This window comes from Staurois parvus, unplaced genomic scaffold (assembly GCF_062004578.1).
Source record: "Staurois parvus isolate SC_StPar_1 unplaced genomic scaffold, SC_StPar_1.0 ptg000056l, whole genome shotgun sequence".
NCBI classification, from domain to species: domain Eukaryota; kingdom Metazoa; phylum Chordata; class Amphibia; order Anura; family Ranidae; genus Staurois; species Staurois parvus.
The window spans coordinates 1,021,360-1,028,651 of record NW_028317852.1 but is presented as its reverse complement, the minus strand read 5'-3'; the positions used below and the strand labels follow the sequence as shown (position 1 = coordinate 1,028,651).

The following is a 7,292-nucleotide window of genomic DNA, read 5'->3' as shown; positions in this document are numbered from 1 at the left end:
GCTTTATCAGAAAACCTAGAAGCTGATTGGTTTCTACCAGATATTGCACGCTCCAGTTTTAGTAAATCAGCCACAGTATGTCAGACTAATGTATGTGCACTAGAGTTTTAAAGATTAGAAAAAATTAAAAGGATAGTTCACGTATACCAAAAAACAGCCTATGTAGATAAGGAGCATCTGTAGATAAAAACAAACTGTTCAGCTTTGACTGAAGTTGGATAGTGTCCTTGGTATAGGTGTGGGCCATTTATGTACCTCCCAAAGTCTGACTGAAAGACTCTGATAGATGGCATCCCCCCTCATCCTTCCTTGCTGTGAGGAGATTGCTAAAACACTCCCAGCAGTTACTGCTCACCCATATCTAGGCGTTTTTCAGCCAGACTTCAGAAGGTATGTAAATGGCCTACATGTAATGCAAGGGCATTATTCAGCTTTACCCCTGGTTCACATGTGTGCGGGTGGTGCCGCTGCGGATCTGAACAAAAATCTGTGCAGCCGCAGCACCCACACAGAGGAATACAGACCTGTGGGTGGGTGCCATTAATTCTAATGGCACACCTCCCGCACTGGAAATCGCAACGTACTGGGAACCGAGGTTGCCGTGCGGGCTGCGTTTTCTCAAGAAGTGCAGGGACTTCTTCCCTGTGTGTCCCAAGGCACGGGAGTCCATTCAAATGAATGGGCTCTCATGCCCACGTAAAATGCGGCCCTCAGGAACTGTACATTCCAAACAGCAAATGAGGACCTGCTAAAGTCTCTGGCTATTCTAATCCAAACTGTAGAACTGAGCTGCAACAATGGGAGTGGTAAGTAGTAGCAGCAATAGCAAAGCAACAAAGTTCCAAAAACAGAGATATATTGAAGAGACAACACCTGGCTGCTTTAGGCCCAAAGTAGAGATATAGTGGGGTGCTTCTGGCTGACATGTTCTGCACTTAAAATGTCCCTTAGGCTCCAGACATGTGAGGTATTGCACTCCACTATCCTCTCTTGCCTTAGGTGTATGGCTGGCTTGTACTCACTCATTCCCCTTTTTGAAGGCTTCCCAAGATCTCTTGGCTTTACTTGAGATCTGCAGCTTTGCCTGGAGGATTATATTCTTCTTATATGCCCTGATGCCACGCAGAAAGCACTGTAGGGGTCGTCCTGAATTCAGACAGCAGTAATCTCAGATATTAAATTCTTGAACTTGGCCCAAAATGGCCCAATCATGGGTCAATCCCACAAAATATGGGCATGAGAACCCTGCCAACACCTGTCTGAGACTGAAGGATATTCAACAGCCAACATTTTCAGAACCCTATACCTCCTTGACATAAGTTTGTAATTAGTTTCTTGTATTTTAGTATAAATAGAGGAGATGTGTGCAGTCATATTGTGTCTCTTTAAATCTGTGCAGGTGCAATCTAACTCTCATATATTTGTAATTTTTGATACTATTGTACCTACAAGAAAAACTTGTTACTGCAGACTGACTGCAACAAAAGTAATGGTGTTAAAAAAGGCCCCCTATTTTTTCAGCAAAGCAAAACAGTTGTCAAATTAAATTGCAGTGAGTGCTTCTAGGGGTTAGAGTGATTTTGCTAAGATTTACTTAGGGATCAGACAAGGGAGTATGGAGAAAAAGGGGAGTACAGAATGATTGGGACAGGGATACTCTTGAGTGTTGTCCATTGGTGGCGATGTGCAGTACACACAAACATAGGGTCATCATCCAATCCAGCCAAAAACATCTGTGATCTCATGTCAATGAGTATCCCACTGTGTAGACACAAGACATAAGGCAGGAGTTTAGAAATAAATTTACATTTCTGTTATATGTAACCATATGAAGCTGCACAGAAAGCTGCACAGAAATTATTTTTTTTACAGTCTCTAACCTTGCACTTGAGCAAAGACAATGACATAATATCATCTTCTGGTAGGCAGTGCCCAATGCCAAGGAAAGCTAGACAACCCAAAGTTACAGTAGTTTGAGATATGAGAAGGCTTCAGCAGAACACGTGCACGTGATGAGCGTATTATTGTCAAGCTGTCCTTGAAACTAGTCAGAATGCTTAGTGTTCCTGATACTTGGCAAACAAGCTGAGGACTTTTGAGATAACAACAGGATAGCAAGAATAATTTCATGTCCCTCATGTAAAAATGTCTTGGTTATGGTTAGATCATTTAGATTTTTCATTATAACAGATCCTGGTGTATGGCTGATGCTTTTTCTCAAAGCATATGTCTGAGATTATAGAAAAGCAGGCTTGTTTTCCATGCTATCAGAGCCCGGTATCATTATCATACAGATAGTAAAAGTTGCCAGACACTTATCTTAATAATAATTTTTTAACTTTTTGCATCAAAAGCTACCACCAAAGGAAATTTTCTGTCCCAGTGTTAACATTTTCCAGCATGGACAGACAGTATTAAAAAGCCGAAGGAGGTCTTAACTTTCATTTGCTGTCCTGTAAAAAATGATTTAAATGCCGTTTTTCCTCTCTTAAAGAAACATCCCATACTTCCTGTCTCAGTGACAATGAGATCTCCTCAGTGCGTTCACAGACACCAACACAAATCTATCCCTTACCCCAATTATAGATTTGCCTGTAGAAGATATTATGGTTTTTGAAATATTTTTTTTAACTGCTGAAAGCATAATTTATGTTGAAGTCTGATGAAAAAATACTCTACTGTAAAAAATGATTTATTTGTCTAATACACTGGCTTTGACAGAATTAGAACTTGATGACCTCCAAAATGTTGGCATCAAAATCTTAGCAACATTAAGGAAAGGAGAAGGTATGTGTGCCCTAAGTTTGCAAATGGGTTAATCTGTATCGCAGCAAAAATCTCCCCACCCTCAGCCTGCTGACTGGGTAGTAAAGGATTAGCAGCAGACTCATAAAGTAATTAAATAGACTACATTGTAAACTCTAACGAGCAGGGCCCTCTGTTTCCTCTTGTACCAAATTGTACTGCTACTGTAATGTCTACCTTCATTTTGTAAAGCGCTGCGCAAACTGTTGGCACTATATAAATCCTGTATAATAATAATAACAATTTTCTCCTCACTCTACTCTCTCCTCCTGTCTGCATATTTCTCGTTAGAATATTTATCTATATACCTGATTGGCTGGCTGTCATCTCCCTCTCTGAGCCTGAGCACTGCTATATAGAGAAGATTGCAAGATGCTGGTATTCAAATTCAGATACTTAATGTGGAACTTTGATGATCAAATATTACCCCTGTTCCCCACTGTCCCTATTCAAAAATCACTATTTATAGTAGTAAAAAAAAACTCTCCACAAATATTGTAAAAATTAGAAAACATGATTATGTGATTAAATTATAATAATAAATAATAAATCATTATAGGAAATGTCCATCTAGAGTTGTCAAAAATAAAGGAAAGTCCCCAAAAGCCGTTATGAACAGGAATATCCAAAAATAGTTGATGTGTCACCAACCAGTCACATAAAAGGCTTACCTAAAAAGGAGGAAGTAGAGAGGAGACGTTGCTGGAAGTGGCAGCAGAGGAGTGGTTTAGCTACCCTATTTAGGATCATTGCTTGGAAGATCTTTGGCGTTTCTCCCTTGGGAATCCAGAAGAGTGTTCGGCTTTCCAGTTTTGTGGGTTACAGCAAAGTGTGATTGACCACTCTTAACCTCCTTGGTGGTATTCCCGAGTGTAGCTCGGGGTAAAGTTTCAGTACCAAAAGCGGTAACCCCGAGCTACATTTGGGCTTACCATGCGGCGTTGCTCAGGGATTCCCTGCAGCGCTTACCTTGTCCTTCGCTCCCGCGATGCATCCCCTGCAGCATCCCTGGCCATCTCCTCTGGCCGATGCCGGCATCTGGCTTCCTTGTTCCGGCCCCTGTGACGTCGGGCCTGCATTTTGACTGTTCTTTCTGCCTGGAAACTTAGAAAAGTCCATGGCGTCCAAAAAACGTCCCCTAAGGTCAAAATCGGTTTTAGACCGGCTAGAGAACAGCGATAGTAAATCAGAACCACTTGCAGAATTGAGTGATAATGATTCATGGGGGAAATTCGTCATCAGACACTGAAAACGATTTTGCGACTTTGCTCAGTGATGTGCGAACTTGGCAAATTTCAGTGTTTTTGGTTTGATTATATTATTGAATTAAATTTATTATTATTATATTATTATTTTTTATGAGTATTTATTAAGTAAGTAATTACTTAGAATTGCAGGCCTACAATTCATAACACCAAATTTCCATGCAAAAAAATGGTACCGCTTTTGGTACAAAATTCCTGACATAATCATACCGCCAGGGAGGTTAACAGGGGGTCATGTCTCTCTGGTAAGCCTTTTATGTGACTGGTTGGTGATACATCAGCTATCCTTGGATATTCCTGTTCATCACGGCTTTTGGGGACTTTCCTTTATTTTTGACAACTCTAGATGGACATTTCCTTTAATTAATATTTATTATAAATTTATCTCACCAATTGTTTTCTGTGAAGCGCTGCACTTTATATGTATACTGTTATATTGCCTGGTACCGGGGTGTAGTGTTCAGCTGCTATATATTTGCACTCTCATTTGTATCTTACTTTTAGTGCAGATTTATATATTTTGATGATTGTATGACTGTTCCTATCTTCTTCTTTCGCTCTCTATAGGCAAAACTAAAAAGGGATGTTAACGTGGCAGCTGGACAGGACAGGAAATGGCTGTGTGATGAGGAATGTCATCAGCTGGAATTATACTTGAGCCCAAAGTAAAGAAGGTTTTACACAAGCTGATCTATCAATCGACTTGTGTACAACCAGCCTGTTGGGTTTTTCCCGAGCAATCAGTGTGGCCGGCTGCAGCCAGCAACACTGATCATTGTAATCTACTGGTGGGGAAGGCTCCCCTCAGCAGAATATAAGAGCTAAACAGGAAGGGTTCCCCCAACCATATTGAATGTGTGGATGAAGTAATCAGCTCTTTGTTTTTGTTCAACCCACTGGTTGAACGAAAGCAAATTCATCATTTATGGCCTACTTAAGAATAAAGGTTTCTGAGTATCACTACATGCATGAATAGAAGCAGTCATGGATAGAAAGCAGTAATCCACGGTCCAGATGCTCTATGCTGCAGTAAAAATTAAAAAAAATACAAGGAATGAAAAATGATTTCAGGGCAGCAATAATTTGTGCCTTTTTATCTTCCTGGAGATCAGAAATGTGTCAGCATTGGCAATGTTGTATCAGGCTAGCACAATCCCTGGGTTCCTCTTTACATAATTCCAGTCAACTGAGAATGCTGAATGTGATGATCATTTTATTTGGCTCTATCGCCAGCGTGATTTAGATCAATTTGGTAACATTAAGTTCTGTGCTTTATTCCTCCTCAAAGTACAACTAAAGGTAAAAGTTGTTTGTTTTTTTTAGTTTTGGATAGTGTGGAGAGGGATTAGAACCCCTACCAGTTTTTATTGCTGCCTGTGCTTCTGTTAAGGAGATTCACCCTCTCTATTTGTTCTGTTTACCATTATCATTGAAAGTGAAAGCAAAAGAAAATCACACATTTTGGGTTGTCCCCAGAAAAGAAAGAGGGGAAATCTTCCAACGGGGACACTAATTCTGGTGACCTGGGGGTCCCCACGGGATTCCCTTAATTTGAAGGGTTTTCCTATCACTTCCTGTTTGGCTATGAAGGGAAATCTCAGAAATGGGACACAGATATCTAAAAAGAATCTGTCAGGGGTTATAGCCCTTGCCTACCCTATCCAAAATGAAAAAAAAAAAGTTTTGCCTGCAGTTCTACATTAATGTATTATATAATTTATATTATATTCTGATACTTATTTTTGTAGATTTCTTACTTTCTAAATCTAAATATCAAGATTGCTTAAAAAAAAACCTCTGGGAGGGGGTACAAATTGTACAATAGCAATGTTTACATTGGTAAGCAAAAACAATAAGGTAATTTTCAATATTGTATGTATTTATTCCAGGTACTTATACAGTGCCATCAATTTACACAGCACTTTACATATATATTATACATTCACATCAGTCCCTAACCCTCAAGGGGCGTACAATCTAAGGTCCCTAACTTACAACCATACATACATGTACTAGGGCCAATTTAGACAGGATCCAATTAACCTACCAGCATGTATTTTGAGTGTGGAAGGAAACCCACGCAGGCACAGGGAGAACATGCAAACTCCAGGCAGGTAGTGCCGTGGTTGGAATTCAAACCAACAACCCTGATACTGCCAGGAGGAAGTGCTAACCATTTAGCCACTGTGCTGCCCATAGAAATATAAACTTTGTAGAAAACTCATTGTTTAAAAAAGCGGTGATGTCATTTTTTCCTCAACTTCCTCTCAAATCCCCAGGCTAACGGAGGAGGGATCTCAGAAGTAGCAACGTCACTTTCTTAGTTTTCGTGGCCGCTCACTGAGACTACAATTTCCATCATGCCCTGAGATTTAGAGTCTCAAGTGGGTGAGACTATGGGTGTATGTTCAGCGGATCAGTAGTGTTCTACAAATAGGACACTGCCCACCCACATCATTGCACACTCTTTGGGTCCACCCACTGGAGCGAGCAGCAACGCTTGCTTTCAAAGGACCACAAGGGCGACTGTACAAGACCAGTGACTGGGAGGAAAAAGGACTTATCAGCCACCGGTTTCGTGAACAGGATATAAGGGGGTTAGACAGCCTTTCATGCAGTAAAGAATGCTGGATTTATCACTGACAACAGGACTACATTTAATACCACTGACAATTTATTGACTGACATGGAAGCACCTGTATTTATATATAATAATATTTTTTCACAGAGTTCTGCTTTAACTATACTTTCCCTACTGTTCCCTATGCAAACATAATATAAATACTACAGAAATATTACCTGCTAACTAGTTCAGGCTACATTCATGGTACTGGTACTGCTTTTCCCAGGAACAAGCATTGAGGGGCAGAATCTATGTGCAGGCAGAGGCAGCCGTTCTCTGCCAACTTCTGAATTTCATCCACACTGACCACAGCTCTCTCCTAAGAAATGGTAAAGATGGTACCCTGCTTTAACATAATACATTTTTAAAATAATGTTTCAAACATATAGCTTGCATCTCCTTTTGAATTCTGAAATAAAAGCAAAATGATACAACTTACTGGCCATCAGACACACAGACGAATACTACTCATAGCTAATAAATCGAGCAGAGATAAAGACAGCATTTCCATCTGAAAAGACTTGGCAAGTTGCCTGGATTCATTTTTAATGAAAATGTGGCTGCAGAATTACAACATGCCACCATCCGTGTACAAGCAG

The 7,292-nt window shown here is 40.2% G+C and overlaps 1 long non-coding RNA gene across 1 annotated transcript; it reads right to left on the bottom strand.

Annotated features, from left to right (window-relative positions):
* Positions 1-1,569: 1,569 nt before the first annotated feature.
* LOC149469953 (uncharacterized) lies at positions 1,570-7,009 on the bottom strand. Its single transcript, XR_016311456.1, has 2 exons — positions 6,870-7,009; positions 1,570-1,761 (listed from the first exon to the last, which is right to left on the bottom strand). It is a non-coding gene; the product is annotated as an uncharacterized LOC149469953 (long non-coding RNA).
* Between the last annotated feature and the right edge of the window lie 283 nt (positions 7,010-7,292).